Source organism: Castor canadensis, chromosome 14, assembly GCF_047511655.1.
Source record: "Castor canadensis chromosome 14, mCasCan1.hap1v2, whole genome shotgun sequence".
Classification (NCBI taxonomy): Eukaryota; Metazoa; Chordata; class Mammalia; order Rodentia; family Castoridae; genus Castor; species Castor canadensis.
In genome coordinates this window covers 96,270,959-96,297,432 of record NC_133399.1, presented here as the reverse complement: position 1 = coordinate 96,297,432, position 26,474 = coordinate 96,270,959, and the positions used below count along the sequence as shown (strand labels likewise).

The 26,474-nt window shown below is 35.4% G+C and overlaps 1 protein-coding gene across 18 annotated transcripts in view; it reads right to left on the bottom strand.

The window, feature by feature from the left end:
* Positions 1-25,175, bottom strand: part of Marchf1 (membrane associated ring-CH-type finger 1) — an 814,712-nt gene extending 789,537 nt beyond the window's left edge. For 10 of the 18 annotated variants that reach the window (XM_074055052.1, XM_074055062.1, XM_074055057.1 and 7 more), the window contains exon 1: positions 24,350-25,175. The gene's annotated coding sequence lies outside the window, so the exon portion shown is untranslated. The remainder of the gene's footprint in view (positions 1-24,349) is intronic. The other 8 variants (XM_074055055.1, XM_074055054.1, XM_074055051.1 and 5 more) reach the window with 3 other exon arrangements.
* Positions 25,176-26,474: the final 1,299 nt, after the last annotated feature.

Genomic DNA, 26,474 nt, shown 5'->3' with positions numbered 1-26,474 from the left:
GAAATAATATAGACTACCAGAACCCACAATTTGCAGTAAACCATATACGTGAAAAACAAATTAGTTAACTTAGATAAATAAGGCTGATGAAGTGGCTCAAGTGGTACAGCACCTAGTTGCTGAGGCCCTAAGTTCAAACCACAGTACTGAAAAAATAAATAAATAAATCGAATTAAAAATACATGTATATTTACATACATAAAATGAACCTAATGATATGCACTGGCTCTTGTCTTAATCATGCTACTTCACCCTCATAAAGAACTGGTAAGACACAGGCTAAACATGGCTAAGGCATATCCATCTAACCTGATGATATCCACCTCCTCCTCTGGTGTTTCATTAGCTAATTCTCTTCACTGTCCTGCTGTGTTCTAAGTACCACACTTGTGTTTCAAAAGTGTTTTCTTATATCAAAGCTTTCATATTAATTGCAAGAATTCTTACTGTTTTATCTTCAGTTAAAGTTCAATTAAGTTAGGTCTTTCAACAAGCACCATCCTCCTATAACTGTAGCTGTTGTCACACTTCCTAATCTGCTGATATATATGAAACAGTACAATGTAAATCCACAAGGAAACTTGGTGTTCCTCCATTATGGACATTACTAAAAACAGCTATTATTTAGCTGGGAACAGTCCCTCTCTCTCTCTCTCTCTCTCTCTCTCTCTCCCCCCCCCCCCCGATATTTTGAACTCTGTCGCTGCATCTATTCTCTCATTTTTGCACACATTTATGTTTATGTTCTACCAGGAGCTATTTTTATAATTTGGAACTATTTTTGGTAATAGGAATTGAATATACCTGAAAGAATCCTTTACCAAATCACCAAATCAGCAAATAACCCTTCCTGATTTTTTATTGCAGCAAAATCAGTATGCTACACAACTTTCTGATATTTTCCTTCTAAATAAACGTGTAAAAATTTCAAAGATAACTTACTAAGGCAGGGCTTTGCTTTGAAGGGTGTAAACTTTTGGAATGGACTTTGAAATTGCATATGTAATAGTGTATCATAGAACACATTTTAATTTCATTTACAGAAATGGATGCTAACAATTTTAATCATGTATTCCTACCTAGTTGGCTCAAAAGTATTAATGTAAATCCACACTGTTTGGGACACACTGAAATTCATGAGTAGATTACGCATTTCTAGAATTTTAAAAGCAATTCTTTCTTTTTCTGCCTTTAGTAAACAACAAAAGGGGTTTAACACAAAAAATGTAGTTTAAATTTAAATATTACCAGGATGCAAAAAGTAAAAAATACAAATGAACAAATAAAGAAACTGGCTTATATAAAATGTTTTTTAAGGATCAATGAATAATATCTAAAACCTATGCAAATTTATGTGTGACTTTTTCTTTTTTCTTTTTTTTTATTTTACCTGGGCTGTGGGATAGGTTTGGTGGTAATGAGGGATTAACTACAATACCCGAGAAACCACTAATCTGATAAAAAATTTGCCATCATGAATCCAGGAAGCAACTTCAAGATCAAAACTTCCCTTAATCAGAGGAATGTGCCCTCTTTGAAAATGGCTCATGAATAACCTACATCAATCCTCTTTATAGCACAGGTAATATGACAACATTACCTCCCATGAATGTTTTAACTAGCAGGTGGGACCACAGATGTACTTCACCTCTCCAACCCTGTTAGAGTCCCATCCAACAGCTGGCTGAACAGGAGTCCAACATCAATTAGTCATCACCAGAGAATTTCACACTTTCTTATTAGGGAATTAAAAATAACTGTGTGTTTGAATGAAATCAGATATGGCCCAGGGGAAATTGGAATGCTACAGAAGACATGGTTTTCTGGGTTCTGTTTTCTGCATCTAGAAACCAATCAAGACAGTGACTATGTCTTTGGTTCTCAGAGTTTTAAAAACAAGTCGTTTAAGTGGTTTCTTGAGGTGCACCTGAGCGTTAGGGTAAGTATTGATTAAAGCCTCAGAGGACCTCTGAAAAATACTCCACCATCTCTGTTTTCAATAGCCATAAAGTTCCAGCTCTAGAATTGTGCATTGAACTCAATTGAGTAAAACTTCTGACTCTCCAAGTGTGTGCTCAGGGCAGGTACAGAATTTGTTTTAAGTGGCTTTCTGAATCCTAACTCTTGTGTAGCTACAGCAAGGATTTCTTCTCTTTTTGTTTTTCTATTTTTGATAATCTCTCAAGTTGCAAATGACTTTTAAGTTTCTTTTTTTTTTCATTTTCTAAGTGAGAAGCATGCATACCTTAAAACATTTTATCCTCCAAACACATGTGAACAATTCTATTTCATGTTAAAATGATCAACTCTTTGTTACTAAACTTGAAGGATAATATTGGTGCACTCCAAAACAGAATGGTAACAATCATTTTCATTAGTGCTAGTAGGTGAAGAACATGAGTCCAGGGGCACTTGACTCATGAATGAAGGCCAAGGCCATACAAAGAGATTTAGGGAACTCCGTCTCCATCAGTGGCCTCGTATTAAAGTTTATCAATATAGATACACAAGACCGATGGAAAACAATTGCATTTTACTGCACAGAAGTAGAAGTGAATTTTCTTTTATAAAACAAAGTAGTAACCAATACAACTAATTTCAAATAGTGCATACTTTTGTTACTAGATAAAACTTAAATGGTGTGATCTATGGCTTACCAAAAGTTAGTTAAAACAGGTGAAGAAAATAACAAAATCATGATTTTGATATGATATAAAATCATAAGGATTTATAGGACTATTTAGTCAGTACCATTTAGTGCCATTTAGTGAGTGTTAGGGAAATAAACTTTTGATATGAATTAACCTACAAATGGAGTCATCTATGTATAGTTGTTCTCCTGTTCCAATTTTTTTTTTATTTTTTCTTGCAATTGCTTTCCTCACAAACTGCCTCATTTTTGGACAACTGTTTTTCTAGAAAACTATTTGTCTATAATAGAAGGTTGTTAAGATAAATTCTAACAATATTTTAAAAACTACTGATTAAGATTCATAGGATCATGTTTCATATGCATTTGCTACAATTTCTGACAGTTCAACAATTCAGAAGATAAGTGGAAATTTATTATGCAAAAACATATGCGTTTTGTAATGTTTCATACCTGTAAGTGGTAAGTTTTTACATATTTGATAAACGGACAATAAAAGATATTTCCAGATTAAGTAATATTTTAAAATAGTATCTAAATATAGACTGATTCTAAGAAAACTCCAAAAACAAGTACAGAATCCAAGTATATTGAGAAGCCATATTTTTTTCTCCTTAGGCAAGAGAAAACTTGAATGTCTAAATACTTAACAGGTTAAACCAAACTCTAAGCTACTTGTATCTTTAAGAGAAGATACTAGGGCCCAAAAATTATTGTTGGCAAAATTTCTCTGAGTAGTCAGAAATGTAAGAAAGAGCCATACAGATGCTGATAACGTCAGTGGCTGAAAGAGCTCCATTGGTCCGTAGTGACAGAGAAGCCAACAAAGTTTATTTTAAAAACTTGAGGACATGAAGCTTTGGGAAAAGAAATGATAAAAGGAGACTCGGAGTTTCTCAAGAGGTGAAAACAGTGGATCTTAAATATCCCCCATAGGCCTGGTCACCAGACCACAGCACTGTTGGCAAGTGGTAGACACTTTAAGAGGTTGAGCCTCATTAGAGAAAATGAAGTCACTATTCCCTTGAAGGGAATAGTGGAACTCTGGCCTCCCTGTCTCTCTCTTTGTTTCCCCACTGCCATGAGATGGGCAGCTTTTCTCTACCATGTAGTCACCACCACAAGCCCAAAAAAATCCTGAAACTGTGAGCCAAAATAAAGTTTTCCTCCTTATAAGTTTATTATCTCAGATATTTTTTGTCACAGTGATGGAAAACTGGCTAACACACAGATGTTCACTTCCAAACCAACCAATCCACTGTAAATAAAATTGGCTTCCAATACAATGGCCCTGTATTTTATTATTTGGCAAGTACATTATTGTGAAGGAGTGTGTGTGTACGTGTGTGATCACATACTCTGTCTACATCATATGCTACCTCACTGATTCTGTTGCTGAGTACAGGATGAGCACAGCTTCTGCTGTTATCAGTGATGTACAACTCAGTAAGTACGTAGTAAGTTTTCTATTAAAAAGAGTATTTCTTCCAACTAATCATAAAAACATATAAAAATAAAGAATATATTTTTGTATCAATTTGATCCAATTTCACCATTTATGTCACATAAATCTCTAGGAGTAATGAAGAAATGTAGCAGGCTTACTTATAAAAGAGGGCAAGGAAGCAGCTACAAGATTTAAATCAATAAGTACAGCAACCCCTTTTAATAATCTTTAGTCAGTCAGAGAAAATGTCTGGCTTTTTTGAAAACAATATAAGTTTGTGCTTAAGCATATTCCATTTGAATTACAGAAGGATTATGCACAAGTCCAGACAGTCAATAAACATACGGGTAAAACTCTAAAGGCTTATGCAAAAGTCATCAAATATTCAATCTCCGTCTGAAATTTAGAGATCATTTCTGAAGTTGGCAAATTCCCAAGTTCATTCACTTTTGTGAGCTGTAGTAGTGATTAAAGCAAGCATTCAAAGCAAAATATTAGTAACCTTTCACAAAGGATCTTTTATTTACCTTACATTTGTAGTGTAAATCTACTCATTTATTTATGCTTTCATATTTAACTTTGCACATACCTTTTAAAACTGTCCATATTTAATTTACCACCCCTTGTTTGACTTTCATGTTAACATTCTTTTTTTAGTTGTTGTGTTGGGGGTAGATTGTGAAGTTTACAAAAGTGTTTACAATATATCATAGTTGAATTCACCCCCCGCTCCCCATCATTCCCCTTTATCTCCCTGCCACCCATTCCTGGAATAGCTTCAACAGTCTCATTTTTCCATTTGCATACATGTGGACACAGTATTTGCACCATATTCCATTGACAGCTGTCCTTTCATTCTTAGAGTTACATTTTTAATTTCTTTTTTAATCTACAATTTTTTCTTTTTAACCTTTCCTTGAACCATTTTCCTTCAAAAAATACCATTTCCCTTTTCTTCTAATCATTTTACTCATTTGATATAGTAGGTAGTTTTACCAGTGTTAGCTTTTCCTTCATATGTTTTTTCACCATTTCTTCTTTCTTTTCTAGCCATGTTTCTGTTCTGCACCCTCTAGAATCTCAGATCTCTTCACAATTACTCCTCAGAGTACAGTGTGACAAAAAATTCAATAAAGTTAATAAAACGTAAGGAAACATAAGAGTAATATCCCCACATTTAGAAACTGAAAGATAGCTTTTGCACTTCAAAATAAATAATTGTGATATTTAAACCAAAGGAAGTAGACTTAGTATCCAGAGATGGTGTGCCATGGTCACTACCTACCAGTCAGCTACATACTCCTGAACTGAGAGCAATCAGTGTTTTTTCTTAAGTGCATAACATAAATGCACCTTTAAAAAAGAGAAATCCTTTAGCAATACCCATGCGAGAAATATCCAGACTCACACCTAAAATGTGAATTAGAGCAAAATGCAAATGCTTAGAGAGAGAAGATTTAATTTGTTTTTCAAAATGCAGCATTTCCATTTTACCCTTTTCATTCTACATTCCAAGTTCTCTGGAACAATGCCTGTTTAAATTTTTATTTGGCATTAACAAGGTTTTTCTGCCTAATTAACTAGAAATCAACATGTGTTGGCTAGATTCTTTCTTTTCTGTTTGGGAAGGCAGGGAAAACATAAAGTAGCAGAAAAATAAACAGATATGGAAGTTTTGTTAAGAAAAAAAGTCAGATTTCTACTTGATCTCTCAAAGATCAAATACTATATAGGTGCAAAGCAAAGTAAATGATAGTTGTTATGATAACTCCAGTTAAAAATGGCTGGGCATTTATCATAAGTAAGGTCTTCATAAATATTAGTTTATCTGAATAGAAATCCCATTATCCCATTATCAGGAGAAGATATATAATACTATATTGTATGAATACTTCCAAAGAGTTTGAGAAGGAGAATACATGAATTATAATCTTAATCTATCCTTCTTCCTACCAATGCCTCAAATTCTGATTTATAACTCTCCCTCTGAAAGTCACACATTACACACAATTGGTTGCATACCAATATCTCCGTATATCTTTTATTATTATAATCATTAAGCTGTTTCTCACAAGAAAACAGAATGTTGTGTTAAATAGAACAGTGAATATAAAATTAGAAAAGTTAAGTTTAAGTATTAACAATATTTAGTAAGGCAAAATCATTAACCTTTCTGCATAAGCTTCTCATTTGTAAAAATATGAATACTCCTCCTCCTGCATAACTTATAAGGGTTGTCCACTCCCATGAATACTCCAGTGGACATATACCAAATAATAGAGGATATGCAGTGACCTCTAGAGAGAGACAGGGCATGCATAATCCTGGTTCTCATAAAGTTTACACTCTAGTAGAAGGACCAACATTAAAAAAAAAACAGCAGTGATAACTAAATTGAATAATGCATGTACATGTAACATTTTAGAAAATTAAATATATAATAAATGTAAGCCAATATTGTATTTTTTTCTTTTTCATGTCTTGCAAGCATCTAAGTTCCTAGGAGGCAGGAACTTGTCTTATATTGACCAGATCTCATCCTTTATCATAGGCTATTACAGATGCTAAGATTTTTAAAAACATTTTATTGAAAAGATGACTTAGCAATATTAAACATACAGCTTTCCAAAAAGAGAAAAAAATCAACCATAATCTTCAGCTCTTTACAGGTTCAGTGTAGTTACCAAGGTGACACCTGTTCAGAGGACCCTAGTACCACAGGTTTTCATAGAAACCACTACCATACTATAGTCTCACATTTCAAATGAGGACAAATTTGCCTACTCTTTTTCAAATCTCAGCTTAGTAAATTTTCTTAGCTCATAGTTGGCACTTACAGAAAAAAAAATTAAATAATAGCAATGATAATGGAAATTCTTTTATTATTTCTTATCTGTCTTGGAGGGTGCTTGAACCTGCTTCAGATACAAATGTGTTTACCCATGCTAAGGAAAGGGCTGGGATGTAGCTTGGTGGTACAGCACTTGCCTAGCATGCATGAGGCCCTGGGTTCGATCTCATTACCAAAAAAGAAAAGGCAAAAAAATAAAAAAACAAAACCTCTCCCCCATGCTAAGGAAACTTTCTTCTATTGTTTCCTCATAGTTTTTAATTAGAAACATACTTAAAAATGATCAAAAATTATTTCAATATCTATTGAAAATATTTAGTAATTTTATCCTTATTTTATGCTAATAGATAAATTATATTAATAAGTCTCCTAAAATTAAACCTGTATGATATTCCTAAAATAACCTTATTTTATGCTTTATTGTTGTAGTGCAGCTTGTTTTTTCCTTGATATTTTCTTCTGAATTTTAGCACTGACATTCATTTGTTTAAAAAGTCTTAAATATAATATAGCATTTTTCTTTCTTTTATTTTTTGCCACTTTTTCTAAAATTTTTGTACCCAAGTTATGCATGGTCTTTTAAAATTGGGAAATTTTCCTTACTTCTCAGTGTTCTAAAACATTTTCAATCACAATTAAATTATTGCTCATGAAGTTTTAAATAAATTCACCTGTGAAATTTTATGAGTCCAGTTCAGGAAGGCATAGCTTGCATTTATAGTCATTTTTGCATGCTTATTATTAGTATCTTTGTTATTCTATCCTTTCTTAAGTCCAGTACTCAGAAAGCATATATCAAAATTTTGAAAGGCAACTAAAGTTGTATAGCCTTAGAAGTATACATTAGAAAAAAGAGAAAATATTAATAAGCTAAGAATTCAATACAAAAAAAAGAAAGAGCATAAAAAATAAAACCAAGATAGAAGAAAAAAAGAAGAGACAGAGGGAGAGCAGGAGAGAGAGAGAGAACAAAATACAGAGGAAAATAATAGGCATATCCTAGAAGACTAATAGATGAAAATATAAAAATACACACAATTTGAAAACATAAAAAATAAGGAGTTAGCTTTCTCTTTTTTGCCCACTAATACTGAGCATTAAATCCAGGATCTTGAGTATGCTAGAGAATTGTTGTACCCGCATCCTTTTGTTTGTATTTTAGGTTTTTGGAGGTTTTTTTGGTAGGGTCTCACTAACTTGCAATGGTCCTACCTCTACCTCCCAAATAGCTGGGATTACAGGCATGTTCCACACACCCAACTCAGTTTTCTAAAGCATGTATTATGAAATGTGATTCAAAAATGAGGACAAAACATCAAGAGACATAATTACTGAATAATCTGAATCAGAAAGTTAAAATGCACTATTTCTAAAGCGTTTTACAGGTTAGTGTTCCCAAACATTCAAAAAAGAATTTAATCATACAAGACGTTCCACAAAAAGAAGGGAAGGGAGAAGGAAATTTCCCAAACTCACTTTCATGTTAATATAAAATTAATATCAAAGCTAAAAGATATAACACGAGAACATAAAAGTATAAGATTTCATTTCTAGATACAGCAGCAGCAATCTCAAATAATACTTTTAAAACCAAATTCAGCCATGTGTGTATAAAATGAGCAAACAGGGCTTATTCCAAATATGCAAAGACTGCTTATCACTGGACACTCACTAAGCAAAAGGATTAGAAGCTAAAAATAAAGCTTCAAAGTCCAATCACAAGCAAACAAATATAGGAATCACATTAAGGATAAAGAATAAATGTCTTTAAATTAATGTGAAATATTACAGGCATTTAACCCAAGGAAGTTTTCAATCCTGGCGCAGATAGCTTTCTCTGCAAAGAGGCATTGTGAGAAGTGTAGCACAAAATACTGATTAAAGATCAACACTGTGTGTACAGAAAGGAGAGACCTCATTGAACAAAGGGGAGAAGCTGGGCCATGTTGCAGCAGAGCCTTAGCCAATGAGGTAGGAGCAAGGATCCATCAGAGCTGCCCTATGACTGGACATTTATACAACTCTCACCAACCTAAGTGGTTTGTTCCAGGAAGGGAGTGATCTGGGCCTGGTGGTTCTCTGCAGTTAAGTTTGACCCTGAAAGTGTTGATAGGCAAAGGCTGTCCATTGACCATATCCTCCTCAGTGAGGCAGCAACTCCTTTCTCCAGGGAGGATTTCAGTCTAAGTCAATCTCTTTGCTACATCTTTTTACAGAAATTCTCACTAATGTACTATGACCAGAGAAATTAATTTGAAGCATAAGAATTGAAAAAAGAAGATACTGAAATTTCAGAGGTAGATAACATTGTTTCAAGAGCATCAAAGTGAATGCATGAGTTCAAATCCTGACCCTGTTACATACTAGTTTATGTGGTTTAAATCAGATTAATTAATATTTCTGTGCTTAGGTTTTCTTATGTCAAAAGTAGGGATGATAATAGCTACAAATCACTAGCTGCTTTGCCATTGTTAAGTTGCTAGAACCCTGAACCTCTAGGAATCCCTTTCTTAAAAAAAGGCAGGTAGGCATGACAAGAACAACACCTATATTGCAAAGGTCAAAGCAAAGGGACTGCAAGTTTGAAGTCAGCCTGAGCTACATCGTCAGACCTTGTCTCAGAAAAACAAAACAAAACAAAAAGTGTGTCTTTCAAAATAAGTGTATTCTCTGAAAATTTTAGTAATGATTATTATTATTATTATTCACATACAACATGATTATCTGGTCTATTTAATAGAATTCCCCAGAAAACTATTAGAAACTATGATTAATGTTGCTGGATGGAAAATCGGCATGTAAAAATCAATACACGTTGTCAATAAACATTTAGAATGTGTATCTTTTAAATTTTCTCATTCACAATTGCAACAAAAACATAATAATCCTGACAATAAATCTCAAAACAGTTAGGCAAGATCTTTATAGAAAAAATGTATAATATCACTGAAGCACATAAAAGAAGAACCAGATAGATGGAGTATATGAGTAGGAAGAGTCTGTCATAATAATGACACTTATATCAAATTACACTACAAAATGAGTGCACTTCCAATTCCAATAGGATGTATATCAGAACCCTTGGAGGAAAGAGATAACACATCCAAAGAGACCAAGTAGAGACATGTGTCTTAGTTCAAGCCCCAGCACCACACATAAAACAAAAGACGGGAAAAAAAAAGAATGAGGAATATAATTCTTTGTAACAGATATAAAGGCTGGTTATAATGTTTAAAGAATTAAATGAAATAAATATTGAATCAACACAGGATTAGACAAATAAACTCCAATGGAAAGGAGTAGAGAACCAAGCACAGATGTAGATATGTGGCACGTAGGTATGTCGGAGTTAACCCTACAAGTCAATGGAAAAAAATTAAACATGAACAATTGGATATGCATTTGGGAGGAAGGAAAAGGAAAGGCCAATCCCTCTTTGTGAATCAACTACAAAAATAAACTCCAACTGACTGATCCAGAGACCTGATACAAAATACAATTAAAGCCCTAATGGGAAACAGGTGGACATCTTTATACTGTCTAAGTAAGAAAAAACTATTCAAATAAGAAATGCAAAATTTGAAAAGAATGATAAAGGTAAACATAATAACATTTTAAAATCTCTATATAGTTAAAAAAAAACAAAGCATTGTAACAAATTGTATAAAGAAGGGACTGTATGTATGAAAATATTTTCAGAGCATGTAAATGTCAAAGACTACCCAGAATGAACAAATAATCTTTTAAAATACTTGTTTTAGAAAATGCAAACTCGGAGGAAAAAGAACAAACTACATGAAAGAGAAATACTTACATATATGAAAAGATACTTGATAGAATCAGTAAGGGAAAATAAAACATTAATATAATATTTAAATATACATGTGTAAAAGATAAAAAGTTTGAGAACACATCATACATGGCTGTATGAACATGTAAATTGGTACAATCATTAACAGAGAGTAACACCACAATATCTCTAAAGACAGATTGGTAAAGATCTATTAAAGACAGAAACTGTTCTCTTAACACTACTATCACATTTTCATAGTTTTACTATTTTTCTGTAAGTCACAGATTATGTTTTTGTATATAAAGCTTGTAAAGTGATGGATCATTTATAGGTCATGATTTTCCTTTGCAATGTTTTTAACTCAATTTATGTTTTAAAGAAAGATCACATGGAAATTTTAGCTCAGTCATTTTAGCTTCTTAATAATATTCAATTGCATCAAAAAAACAATTAACGGTTATTTAGAAATTTTCAGATTAATTCAAGTGATATTTCCATAAGCATGTCTTTTGTTCCATATATGAAGTGTTTTTATAAAAATGAAATTGCTGAATACCTTCAGAAATATAATACCATACAATAAGGAGGCTGTATTAACATCAAAAAGATATTTGACAGGCATTGTAAAAACATAGAGCACAGTGCGACATACTTATTCTAATATATCTGAGCATAAATATTGTGAAATATATGCCATTTAAATATCTGTATTTTGATATATCTCAGGAAATAAATTTTGACTTAGGAGGAAGTTAAAGGGTAGCAATCACTTCTTATTCTTCATTTCTCTATATTACTTGTTTTTATGATAATTATATTTTATAACATGGTTTATAGTTTTAAAATATCCAAAAAATCCATCCTTGTTATTTGTAGCTTGCATTATGTTTATTATACCACTTGTATGACTGATATCAGACTGAGTAGTTATGTTGTGTTTCACAAACTAATACTTATATAATTAATTTATTTTTCAAATAATTCCTTCATATCAGCATTTAATGGACTCTCATTATTGAAATTTGCGGGCTGAAGATGTAACTCAGTAATTGAGCACTTGCTTAATATGTGAGAGTCCCTGGGTTCTATCCCCAGTACTAAAAACATGAGACAGAAAAGTTGGGAACTACAGAAAGAGATAAAAAGTGGGGAGAAAATTCACTGCAGAATGTCAATCATCTAATCATTCATTCAGTCTCATTTCTTTTCTAATGGTGGTAGTTACCAACTTCCTTTAGTTTCTCATGCAACTAAGTCCTCAAATTTTATCCACACCTAAAAGTACCAAAATAACTCAAAGCTTAAAATTTATAGCATTATATCTTATAAACAGGAAACCATGCTTAATTATTTAAAGCAATAATTTTGTTTTAGTGATGGTACAAACTGCTATTAAATACCTAGTATTTATTAAAGAATTTACTTATTACTTTTAATCATCCTAACAATATGCACATTTTGCTGATAAGGAAACCATTGTCCAGACAGGTTAAGCAATTTAGCTATGTCAGCTACTAATGGGGATTTCAGCACAGCTCAATACTTAGATTCTGAGATTTTTCCAGCTACCATTTGTTTCCCATTTTTCTAGCTGGAAAACTGAATCTTCGCGCTTAAAGCTAACTTTGAAAACTGCCTTATCTTATTAAAATTCCCTAAGTAAAATATGGTATTCAAGGAAGAACCAAAGTAAAAATCTTCTGTCTCCTTCTCAGCACCCATATGGCAAAGTGCACATCATCCAAGTCACACACACAGCCACCACATAGGTAAACAGAACCCCCCCTCCCCCAGTGAACTGAAGGGCTAACGAGTGCAGAGTCCACAGTCTGCAGGACTGTTACTGCTGCCATGCAAACATAACAGGAAGAAATGTGGATTACTCTTTCCTCTTCATAAAAACACACAAAAGTAAAACTTGGCAATGTGAAACTGTTCTTTGTTATTTATTAGGATGAGTTAATTGGGATAATTAATAGTTTTCTTAAAATAACTTATTAGCATGTGTTCTATCTTACACTGTTGAGAAGCAATTTTTTCAAAGAAATTTCCATTTTAGCTGTGTCACTATAAAGTAAAACTTAAGCAAGAAGGATTTTGTACATGTCATTTATATAGATAGATGATAGATAGAAAGGTTGATAGATAGATAGATATAGACAACTTTAATGGAAAACATAAATAAAATAAAAGAAGGAAAGTCTGCATGTTTGGGAAAGGGAAGGGGACCAGCAGGAGGAGGGGTGAATATGATCAAAGTATATTATGTACCTTATGAATATGTCATAATAAAACCTAGTGTACAGTTAAATACACTAATTTTAAAAAAAAAGAATGAAGAGGCTCTAAAAACTATCAGGCCTGGCAGATCTCAGTTGTGAGGCAATAGTCCTAGATAGCAAAATCTCATAATCTGATTACTTTTAACATTTAACTGCTTCAATTTCATTCCTTGAAGGTGTACGAAAGCCCTTGCAACAATAAATGACTTGGAGAATGCCTTGTTCCTTCTTATTGAAGCTCTTACATGGAAAGTATTAAGTAAGTGACCAAAGACCAATCAGCAACTTTTGCTGTTCTTATAGACCAATGCAATTGTAAAAACTGGTTTCTTGGTCTTTAATGTATAAAGCCAACTTCTTGCACTCCATTTCAGAGCACTTATTCTAGGCAAGTAGAATTCATGCTTTTTGGGCAGACCTCCTCAATTTGGCTCAAATAAAGTCTTTGTTCTTTCATTTGGTGTGCCTTTTAGGTTGACATATCATAAGTATCATATATGTATATACATACACACACATACATATAAAGAAACTACCCACGGGAAAGCCATTTAACAGATGTTAAAATTTTGAAGTTTTATTTGTGATGTTTATATTCAAGAAGTACTTATTTACATATTTATCATTGGAAATGATTCTCACTTATAAAAAAGTATCTGGAAAGTACAAAATGTAAGACCTGGGGCTGGAATGTAGCTCAACAGTAAAATGCTTGCTTACCATTTGCCAGGCCCTGAGTTCTACTCTTAGCACAAAAAAGAAAAAAGGAAGAAAGGAAGAAGGGAGGGAGGAAAAGGACAGGAGAAGAAAGGAAAAAAGAAAAGGATAAAAACTAAGCATAACACATGACCACTATTAACATTTTAAAATAATTCTTTTCATGAATAAAATAAACACTTCATTTTGAGAAATACTTGGTCACACATGATGGGGAAAAATCAAAACTTTTTGCATCATTTTAGTAATTTCTGCAAAGTGACAATTACTGTTCATTCTTACAACAAAAGGCCATCAAATAACATTGTTGCGATTACTTGTTTTTAAGAATCATTTTTCCTTTACCACAAATGTCATAAAGAATAAATCAGTGTCTCGGAGTTTGTCTTTTATACGTCAGTCAATGTTTTAATACTGTAATTTGTCAAGTTAACCCCCCTCCCCCACTTTCCTCTAATTCTCTGAATTGTTCATGGCACAGAATCTTCCTTCCACATGGTAGTTACGGAGTATTTGTTTATCCATTTATTCATCGAACATTTTTGTAGCAAGACATACTCATAGTGTTATGAAATTTCATAAAGATTAAGTTTTAAAGTAGTCCATAAACAAACCACTTAATTAGAAAGGAAGAGTAGTGGGCAAGAGCTGTTGTATGCATTGCACTAAATATTAAAGGGTCACTTCATGATGTGTCTGGGATATAGTTCTGCATTCTTTTAAAGCACAATTGCTCAGAAATATCAAAATGTACTTCTAAGTGAAAAATAATTTGTCTCTAGTTGGTTGGATTTTAAATTGGGGAGAAATTAACAAAAGTAGAATCCAAATTTATGTTAGCACGTGGGTAAATTAAGCTTTATTAAAACTTAAATACAAGAACTGACTCAAGACTAAATGATTAAATGTGACTGTGAACTCTGCTTCGAAAGCATATAAATAGACCTGTGTTACTCTAGTAAAATCAATCTCCAGTAAAAATCTTTTTATTATCATATTATTTTTGTACTGGAGGTACATTGTGACATTTACAAAAGTTCTTACAACATATCATAACTGAATTCACCTCCTCAAGTAAAATTTTTAGTTGAAGTACTTTTAAATGAAAAAAATCTACCTATAATTCTACTGCCTAAAAATTAACAACTGGCATAAATATATAAATTTTACAATAATGTAAAGCTACTTAGATGTATACAACTTAAAAGACCTCATATGCAGTTCTTAAATGTAGTTGTCAAACACCAGGATAAATTAAGCAAAATGAGTAAACATCTCTTTGCTTTCAACTCTATTTCTTTAGAAATACACTAACAAAATCACTGATTCCTACAAATCTCATTTTTTCAGATTTTCATAACTCTCAATATTTGCTAGTCTGCATGTTTTATACAACATGCTCCCAGGTTCTTCATATATTTCTCTTTTTTTTTTGCTAATAGATCATCTTATTTATTTGTTGAGCCCTTCTCTACTGACACCCCCTACCCCACATAAACATATGCACTGCATTTCTTAATATGCCATTTTATGACAGTCCCTCATGTCTGGCACATCTCCTCACCCTCTATCATACCCCTCCAGATAAATGTCACTTTCCTAAAGCGGCTTGCCCAAATACCCAAAGATAAGTCCAATTCCCTATAATAGACTTTCTCATTAGTGTACAACTGTCTGTTCCAAATGTGCATTGGTTCATGAGATTATTTAATTAATTTCACGTATATAAAATGTTCCATAGTAACAGAAGTCTGGCTACACTTTTATTCATTATATCACCAAGACCTACCTGAGTGCTAGAAACACAGAGGACTACCAATAAATATATACCACAGAATGAGAAAAAAAAAGAGAGTAAGGGAAAGTGATCATTAGGTCAAGAAATGGCCTCATCCAATAGGAGAAGGGGACCAGGAACTAGAGAAAAGGTTAGTTCGAGAAGAATTAATTTAGAAAGTAACACACATGCACAAGAAAGCAATGCAAGTCAACTCCCTGTATAGCTATCCTTATCTCAACTAGCAAAAACCCTTGGTCCTTCCTATTATTGCTTATACTCTCTCCAACAAAATTAGAGATAAGGGCAAAATAGTTTCTGCCTGGTAACAAGGGGTAACGGGGGGGGGGGGGTAAGGGAGGGAGGGGGGGAAGGGGGGGAAAGGGGGAGAAATGACCCAAACATTGTACACATATATGAATAAAAGAAAAAGAAAAGGAACAAATAAAATAATAAAATGAGAAAAAATATATATATATAATATACACAAATATTTAAATTTTTTTCTTTAAAGGCTAATGCCTATAATCCTAGTTCCTTGGGAAGCTGAGATCAGAGGATCACGATTTGAGGCCAGACTAGGTAAATAGTTTGAGAGAGCTCCATCTCTAAAATAACCAGAGCAGAATGGACTGGAGGTGCAGTTCAAACCATGGAATGCCTGCTGTTTTAAGCATGAAGCCCCGTGTTCAGACCCCAGTCCCATCCCAAAAAAAGTGACTTAAGTTTTGTTTGTGGTGCTGATATAGGTAAGTGCTCCACCACTGGGCCAGCCTCAAGTATTTTAGCACTGAACTATTCCCCCAACCCCTTCAAATTTTTAATTTACTGTCCCAACCAGTAAATAAATAAAAGGTTGAGGAAATTAACAATAGGTTTTTGGGACTGTTCAACTGCACAGGAAGTGTCTCAAGTTTAAACTTAATCAACAAGCATCAAAAACTACAAACATACTTTTCATAAAACACTTAAGTGCAACAACAAACATGATAAAATACTTTATATAATATCTAGTAATTCCAAAATCATGATGTCTAGTCTAAAGCAGTATATGAACATTAATTCATTTCTTACATCTCTGACAAGATATGAAATGGTAATTAAAGAGTGAAAATAACCAGATATGCATGAAAATAAAATGGTCTTTCAACAAACAAACAAAAAAAGATTGGCCTCATAATTACTAAAAAAAATTATTTAAATGGCCTCATTTGGTAACCTGAAAGATGATTAATTTTTTAAAAAAATACCTTTGAGAAATATGTTGCTTTGGCTTCTTCCTTATCATTTTTCTTTCATTATAAGTGGATGTGGCTTATAGTTATACCCTGATGCTTTTTCTTTCTTTCCTTTCTATTTTTTTTTATTTTCCTCCAGGGAAGGAAAACTAATTTATTATTTATCTGGACAAAGTTCCCTTCAAAAGCAGAGCTTAAAGTAAGAATCCATGTGACAATAGTAGAAGATGATTCCAGGGACTGAGTGAGGTGCTAGGTAAAGAGAAATCAGGGCAGGCTAGTACAAGTACATGGAGTTGATTTACCGCCATAACCAGTGTCTCCATTCTGCCACAACCTTCTGCATGGCTGCAGAATGCCTCACAGAACAGTCAACTCTAATGACTGAAGGTTTCCCTGGGTGTTGTTAGCTTAATTCCAGGTTGCATGGACCTGGGTCAGAGTCAGTAAAGACATACCAATAAAGTCACAGAGCAGAAAGTGATATACTTAGCACAATAATCAGCACAATTGAGACAAAGCTTGATTTCAAGGCTAGCAATAGCTATCGCCCAAATCAGAAATGAGGTAAGAGGATGTGGTCAGCACGAGTCAGTCTCAAGCACTGACCTAGCAATGCTGAAAGACATAACTTATCACTCTCACCCAGGTTCACTGGCTCTACTAATGTGTTTAGGAACCATAAAGCAGGAAAAGAACCCATTTTAGCCATTCTCCAACTGATTGTGTCCCAAAAAGTGCCAGGGGTTTCTCTTTTTCTTTTCATTTTTTTAGTTGAGCTCAGGGCCTCACACTTGCTAGACAAGTATTCTGCTACTTCAGCCACATTGCTTTTTTGCTTTAGTTATTTTTCAAACAGCGTTATGCATTTTTTCCCTGGCTGGCCTGCATCATAATCCTTACATTTATGCCTCCCACAAAGCTGGCATGACAGCATAGGATGCCACCACACCCAGGTTATTGATTGAGATGGCTTCTCATTATCTTTTTCCCTGGGTTGTCCTAGAACTGGATCTTCCTGAACTATGCCTCCTGAGTAGCTGGACACAGGCATTAGCCAGCATTCCTAGCCTAGGTCAGTGGTTTCTAATATTTTACCTGGAATAGGTCACCACTTAAAAATAGCATTATATATGTTAGTTTGCCTTGAAGTTGCTTTATCATGCAGACCTAACAAAACTACTAGGCCAATCTATAGGAGTATAGTTAATTCATATCATATGTATCTACCAATATACTTCAGGTATGATCTGAATTAACTATACTTCTGTTGATTAGTCTAGAAATATAATCTGTTTTATTCATATACAAATAAGAAACATACTACTAGCTCGTTAGTGCTATTATATAGATGTGACAAGAAATCAGTTGTTTTTCAGAGTAACAGTTCAAAATAATAAAGCTGTTTCTGAGGAGAAAGAAGGTTTAGTCTTCTCACAATTTTCCCTCCATATATGTGATATTTATTTGTAACTTAGGATGATTAATCAATCATAGAGTGCTTGTATTCAGAAAAAGGCTTGTTTTTTATGCATGCACACGTGTCTGTGTATGTGTCACTACTAAAAGAAAGAAAAGTTTTGCCAATTGGTTATTCATTGCCAAGAACTGAATTTACTGGTTATTGGAATTATTGACTTTCACTGTTGCTAAGATAAAAAAAAACACTATTTTAATAGCAAATGGCTATTAAATAATAATATAACTGCTTAAAATCTTTTTCTCTCTTTACAACACTTTTGAAAATCACATGGGCTTGGAGCTACCTAGATTGCCTATAAGTCTGTAGGCTGAAACTCCTAAAGTCTAGTTTTACCTGGTAGAGATCCTGCATTCATGTACATCTGTGTTTGTAATCAGTGACAAATAATTATTCACTGTGGCTGACAGCTTCAGTGAAATAACCCTCAGTAAACCAATACTACCACCAAAAACAACTTTTAAAAGCCAGATATAAGAAAACAAATGATTAACAACTGTTGGAGACACTACTGATGAATGGATTAAGAAAATGTGGTATTTATATACAATGGAATTTTATTCAGCCACAAAGAAGAATAAAATTTTGTTGTTTGTCAGTAAGTAGATGGGAGTAGAGAAGATTGTCTTAAGTGAAGGTAGTCAGGTTCAGAAGGCCAAAAGCTGCATGTTTGCTCTCAATATATGGAATATAGACCTAAAATAAATACAAGCAAAATTATGAAAAGCAGGTCATGCTAAGAGGTGTTACATCCAAGAAGGGGAGGGTAAAGGAAGGAAGTTAAGAAGACAAATGTAGTTGATATACTCTCTATACAAGAATGAATATAGAATTTTTAAACCTGTTGAAACCAGTATAAGAAGGGGAATAAGGTAGAAAGAAGAAAAACAGAGGAGATGAACTAATTCAGCTTATAAATACATGAAAATGTCACAAGGAAACTCCCTGTGTAGCTATCTTAAACAAATAAAAATATCATTTGTTTTCTTTTACAAAACTGGAGAATAGGATGGTGGAACAGGTCCTGCCTGGAGGTTTGGTACCAGTGAGAGGGGGAAGAGATAAGGAAAGGGTGTGGGAGGGTGAATATAATGCAAATACTGTGTACACTTGTATGTAAATGGAAAAATGAGACCTGCTGAAACTATTCCAGGAATGAGGAGAGGATGGAATAAAGAATGATGGAGGGGGTAAATTCAAGTATGATATAGTTGATATATTGTAAGAACTTTTGTAAATGTCACAATGTACCCCCACCCAGCACGACAATAAAAAAAAATTAATAAAAAAAAAACTGTTGAGGAGTGTTTTAGCTTTCCATTATTGTAGTGAATACCTGAGGCAGTCATTTTATGGAGAGGTATATTTTTGGCCCACAGTTTTAGAGGCTTCATTTCATGATTAGTTGGTTCCAGTGTTTTTGGATCTCTGTCAAGGGTCAAGGCAGTACATCATGGTTGGGAGTGCATGGAGAAGCAGAAAAACAAGTGAAGAGGAAGGGGCTGAGATCTCATTATCCCTTCAAGAAAACACCACTGAGGACCTGAAGACCACCCTGGAAGCCCTACCCAGTAAGGGGGTTCTGTCATCTCTCAATAGCACCAAACGGGGGCAGAGCCTAACACAGGAGTGATTGAGGGAACACTCAAGATCCAAAGATGGGAAAAGTCAAGACCAGGAGCTGCAAGTTTTCAGATGGAAGTATCATAGAGGGAAGCTGACTTTTTAGGATGTTTTTCCCCCTAAAATGAAGAGTAGAGATAATGGCCAATCTGGAAACAGCAAGAGAGTGAGAATATGGGCTTTGTTTTAACAGCGGCCACTGGAGTGGGGTAAAGAATCCAGTACAGATTTTGTAGTATTGGGAGGATAGAGAGACACAGTAGATATGAGGGACAAAATTCCATCAATGAAAACTAAAACATAGAACACCCAGCTGACACGTTTGATTTTACCCACACAATATTTGCTGAGATCTGAAGTTGTATATGATTAGAGGTTAAGGCACTAGGAAAGATGTTTCTGAACAGAAAAGCCAAATTCTCATAGATTTTGCAGCACTTTAGAACCTCTGAATTCCCTAGTGGGAAACTCTGGATATCTATACCTTAGCAACTCTGTGCCCCAGAAGGAAAATGAAGTCTAAGGATATTTGACTTAGCTCAGTCACTGATTGGGTTGCAATGATTATCACCTTCCCATTTTATCTGTCTATAAGAGGAAAAACTGATACCTCTTTAGAGATGGACAAATCACCTAAAGTCTGTATAATTTTTATGTGCAATGACTAAAATAAACAGTAAAGAATGACACTGAAAAGAGGTTCACAACAACAGAGCTATTGGCATTAACAGACAAAAACTTTAATTTTGATCAGTATGTTCAAAGTAATAGAGAAAACAGATGAATTGTGATTATAGGAAAGAACCAAATGCATAATTGAAAAGTGAGAAAATATAATAAAGTAATAATCCATGGATGAGCTTGACAGCATAGTAGACATAAGTATAGAAGATGACTAGTAAATTAAAGAAAAGATCAAAAGAAAATACTCAAACAATTTCAGGTGGCATGATGGGTACCCTGAAATCATCTATTGAACAATTTAGATCTCAGAAAAAAGAAGAGACAATGGTAGAGCTATACATGAATTGTTAATACCTGAGAATTCACCAGTTAATTTCATGCAATGAAAGACATCAATCCACAAATTCAAGAAGCTCTAATTTTGAGGATGAATACAAAGAAAATTACATTAGCAACATCATAGTAAAACTGAAAAAATAGAGACAAATGAAAAAATCTTAAAATCAGATAGAGACAAAGATGTATTACCTTCAAAGGAACAACAAGACTGACAGTTTTGAGAGAAGTCGGAAGTCAAAAGAACATGTTAAATTGTTGAGAAACAACTAACTAACAAAAATTGCATAAGTAGCTTAAATAGTCTTTAGAATTATAAGTGTATAAAAATACTTTTAACCATACAAAACTTTAGGGAATTTTTTTGTCAGCAAATCTTCAGTTATTTTTGGTGGTACTGGGGTTTGAACTCAAGGCCTCACACTTGCTAGGCAGGCACTCTGCCACTTGAGCCACTCCACCAGCCCAAATCTTCAGTTAAAAAGATATAAAAACCAACTTCATAATTTTATGAGTAAATTAGAACAAATGAAGAGTTAAGAATTCCACAAATATCAGATGTCTAAAATAGAAGTCACAAACTAAATTCACTTCTGTAAATTCACCTCTTTCACTGAAACTGATTATGAATTAAAATGTTGCTAAGTTCACTCATTCATCATAATATTTGCCAAGTGTTTCTTTCAATATTTCTGAAAATTCCTTTTGCACATTACCTCATTTGCTATGTGATGCCTCCTCACCCAGAAAGAAAAAGCTCGCATTTTCACCTTTATTTTAGATAAAATGAAAGTAATCTTCAAAGAGATTCAGAGTTTTGTCCCTAATGCCATGACAAAGTCAAGACCAGGATGGGTATTTCCTATCTAATGTTCATCATTTGGACACTATAAAAAGTAGGCAATTAATTTATATTATCATAGAGGATCCCAGTAATTTGAAATGTGTCCAATATATAGAAAAGGGATAGTGGTGGCTTCTAAAAAACTGGTCTGAAAATTTAATTTTATTTGCAAAAACTCCACTATCATTATCATTACCCTCTGAATAAAATGTCATCATAGTTCTCAACATTTCCAACAACTCTAACTGTTGGCTTCCACTCTTATTTTCTAATTCCAGAAAAAAATTAGGCACTAAAACATTTCATCCAAAGTTTTACTCACCACCTTCCAAATGCCTACCCAAAAGTTAAAACCATAATGCTTTGTGATCCATAAGCATCCTTAAACTAGAAAAGCCATAAGACATCCTTATGGAAAGGCCACAAAGTAACCTTCTGATTGAGTTCAAGGTATAATTTTGCCTCAAGGAAGGTGAAGGAAATTCAGTTCATGGAGACACTAAAATGTTTGTTAAATCAACCAACTAGAACAAGAAAAGCAGGAGGCCATCAAGTGGTATGAGCCCATTTCTACATATAACCTGTTCTCGGAAAATTTCCAGTGTTCTGACAGAATGCTCTTTTCCATGACCTTGGCACACCACTAGCACCTACCCTGGGCAATATGCTATGGCTTGTTTTTGTCTTACAGTGCATCTGCTTCTTTTTCTTCTTCATCTTTCCCAATTAAAAGTCCTGTGTAGCAAAATAGTCAAAGTATTTGTGAGATACATTACATTAGGAAAATAACCTCCAGTTCAAGAACATATTTTTACTCCCAAGTATTTTTTTAAAAAATAATATTGTACTTCCTTTCAAATATATTCAATCATATCTATTTCTAAGATGCCTACATTTGGTGAGGATTTTCCTCACCTATTTTAACTCATGTATAGTAAAATACCAAAGTACTTTTGGCTTCCTTGGATAAAATATTGTTGAAATAAAATTAAATATTTTAGATATAAAATATACTCTGTTCACCTTATTGTACATTTTTTTACCATGTAAAGTGGATTAAATGTCTTATTTTAAAGGTAATATCACCTGCCAAAAACATAAGCCAAATATCCCAGAACCTCCTACCTGTCATTGTTCAGAATTATACATGTTCTATGTAAATCAATATTTTTATGTTGGATACACCTAATCACAAAAGCACATCAGCAAGTAATATGTTCACTGGGCTAGTTTCAAAGGATAGCAGTCGACATGAGCAACAAGTTCTCTGAGAACATTAATGTAAACCTATTCGTGCTTTAGAGGTTAGTATAAGAAAGTCAGAAAGTAAACTTTTGACAAAATAGATGGAGCCTTTTGTGACAAGAAGTCAAGAGACAAATAATGAAATAAACATTATTTCTGAATCACAAGAGGAAATGTTGCTGCTAACTTTAGAAGTCCTGGATAATGAAGCTCTTTGATAATATTATAGCCTAACATAATCAAACACTTGGTTATGCACTTCTCAGGAGAAAAGAGCATGTCAACTCTACAATGAGCTTTTCCAAAATCAAAACTAAAGTAACATCCTCTGATAGCTTTCTGAGTTCCACTATTCATAGGTAGAAAATCTCCCTCTATGCTCTCCACCAGATCCTGCTATACTTCCACCACATTTATTATTGCGTTAAATTTCTTTCATGTCTGCCCTGAAAGGACCTCAAACTATCAGAAGAGCAATTATTGGTCAACTGGCTGTATTGCAGTTCTCTAATTTAGAAAAATTCATTAAAATCATTATCTTTAAAATGAAAAACTAAAGAAAAAATGTAATCATTTTAAAAAAATAACATGAGCCTTTTAATTCTGTCATTGATACTGGTCTGGGGTACCAAAATTATATGCCAATAATCTCCTTAGTATTCATTGATTATCATACATTAAAATCATGAACATGAAATAGCTGCTAAATTTTTAATTATTTTTATTCCAGTGGTTGAAAATTCTAAAAAATAATAATAATAACTGAATCCCAAAGCAGCAAAATTTTCACTTGTTTCTGTCTTTTTTCACAAAGTGGGTTTTTCTGGGGGGGTGTGGAGGAAGAACTGACATTAAACACAAATGTTCCAGCAGATACCGCCACTTCTTGTGATCTGAAAATCGGACTCTTCCCTAACAGAAGGAATTCATAAATAAAACGTGTGTCCAACGGGCAGGAAGCCAGTAAGCAAGCGTGGGTATTGGTATGTATGCTGTATAACTCTCAACTAAGGTTCCTCTGAGCAGATTCTAAATAGCTTTTAGCCCGCAAAGCTGTATAGTAGAAAAGATACTGGTCTTAAACATGTTTAGCAAGCAAACCCCCTTCGGAAGTACTGAGTAACAAAAGGAATTGCCAGGAAAACGTGGAGCTCTCTAACTACATAGTGGACATGGCTCCAACTCCATCCACTTGCCACAAATAATACCCAAAATAAGCACATCAGAAAGGAGTTTAAAAAAAAAAAAAGATCGAGTGGTTCTCGCTAAGTTTCTTTTCCTAGCATCACTTGGGGATAGAACTTGGGCGGCTTTCTGCCGCGACTGGCCACTTCCTGGAGCCCCCGAAGCTGGCTCTACACCTGGATAACTGCGACACTCACCCGTGAGCGCAGGACCTTTCTGGTGTCTCAAGTCCCAGTTCTCAACCCCGCCTGCCGCAGGAACACAATGGCATTTTCGCCCGGGCGGGCGAGTTCAGGAAACCAGGATTGGACTCAACAGTTCAGGAAGCCTGACTCAGGTTGGAGCGCATCCGTGTTAAAACCAAGACAAAGGCTGCCCGGGGTCTTCCGTGGTGAGCGCCCTCCTTGGGTAAGCGGTGCTCGCTCCCTCAAGCCCACAATGGGAGTGTATGTGCCTGTGAAGTGACTGTCATCGATGCCGCGCGTTTGGAGGGGTGCGGCTGGGTGACTAGTATGATGCTGGTGTAAACAGCGCGAAGCGCACTCGGGATCCACCGGCAGCAGCAGGAGCGCACGGTGGCCACGGGGTCCAATAAAAGGAACTTACCCCAAGCAGCTGGCTGAAGCCGCCTCCACTCACCAACAAGCCTGCCGCCAGCGGCTTGGGTCCCAACACCCGCCACAAACCCCTGCCAGGAGCCTGAGCTCTGGCGTGGACCCACGAGGCAAAGGCACCTGCTGCCTGTGCTCCGAGCAGGTGCCGGGCCAAGTCCCGCGCTCGGGAGCAGGGACAAGCCTCCCAGGACTGCAAGCCGAAGGCAGCGTGGACTCAACAACCAGGCTGACTGTGGCAATCACTCACCGGCGGAGGGCGAAGTGGTTCAGGCTGCCGCCAGGCTGCGCACAGCCAGCATCCCGGGGAACCCGCACCCGCTCATCCTTTGTCAGCGGCTGGCGGAGCGCTCCTCCCCAGCTCGCCGATGTGCAGCCGGGTGGCAGGCAGCCCGGCTCTGGCTCCGCTCCCCAGTCCTCTTCTCTCCTCTGCTCCCCCTCCCCTTCTCCGTCCCCCTCTCCGAGCCGGCATTCACTGGGCTCCCATGATGTCATCCAGTGGAAATCTGCCATGCTCAGAAACTGGAATAATCCAGCGCTCCCGGGAACGCAAAGCGGGCGGGGGCGGCAGCAGAGCCTCTAGGTCAGCCCCTGGCATGACCAGGGTAACTGGAGTCAGGGACAGGACAGAGGAGGGATCTGAGGAAAGGTGTCTCCAAGGGTGCATGGGGACTGGGTGGGTGCAGTAGAAACAGGGCAGGGGACTGAGAGTGCTCGCTGGATTTAAGCTAATGGCAAAACCTAGCGTAAGGGGAAAGTTTGGCGGGGGGGCTTTTTTTTTCTTTTTTGGCTTCTGAGGAGTCATATCTGGGTGATGAGCAAGAAAATGGCTACAACCCCTGGAACTTTTCAGCCCAAGTCTCATGAATAAAGTTGAAGGCAACTGGCCAGTGCCACCCTCAAAGACATGCAGTGATGAAGAAAGATGTGTATTGCTGATAGGCAAAAGAATAGTCTGAGGTGAAATCTCAAGAAACGAGGGGCCTGCGATGATCTATATGACATGAACACCGAAAAGACCGCTCGTTTGAGGCACAAAGCAGGCACCAGCAGAAATTCACCCTCGGCCTTAGTATTTTGCTCTCCAGTCCTCCCACAAGACACTACTGGGCATTCTAGGAATGCCTCCCTTGTGGCTTCACCCCAGGGTTGCCACATCGCCGATGAAACTATTTAAGTCACAGAGGGTTTATTGAACCTAACAAAAGCGATTCTTTTGTTTAATGTTCTTTATAATATTAATAGAAATGGTATTAGAGGAACAGGATCGGTCTCCACACTTTCAAAGATTCACCAGTATTAGTACACACACGTACAATCTGAGATCCAGCTCTACACCAGTCTAGAAAATCGTCAAATGAGTAAAAATATGCTCTTCAGACGCCAGAGCCCAACAACTGATGTCCGTACTCTAACTCTTCTATGCTTCCAGGAGCCTCCTGACTCCCCCAGAATTACCTATCACTTATCACTCCTGGAGAAGCAAAGATTGCTGTGGAGAGCACCAGCAGTAAGTGCTGATTCCAGGGGCTTAACTGACAGTGCCTAGGAGCAACAAGTGGGCTCTACCATTAGATCTCCTGTAGAGACACAGACATTAGGAATAGCTTTCATTATAAAGGTGGATACAATAAGAAACTTCCTAACCTTCGCAAATCCAAAGAAGACTCATAACAGTAATAACAATAATAACAGCAACAACAATTTGAAG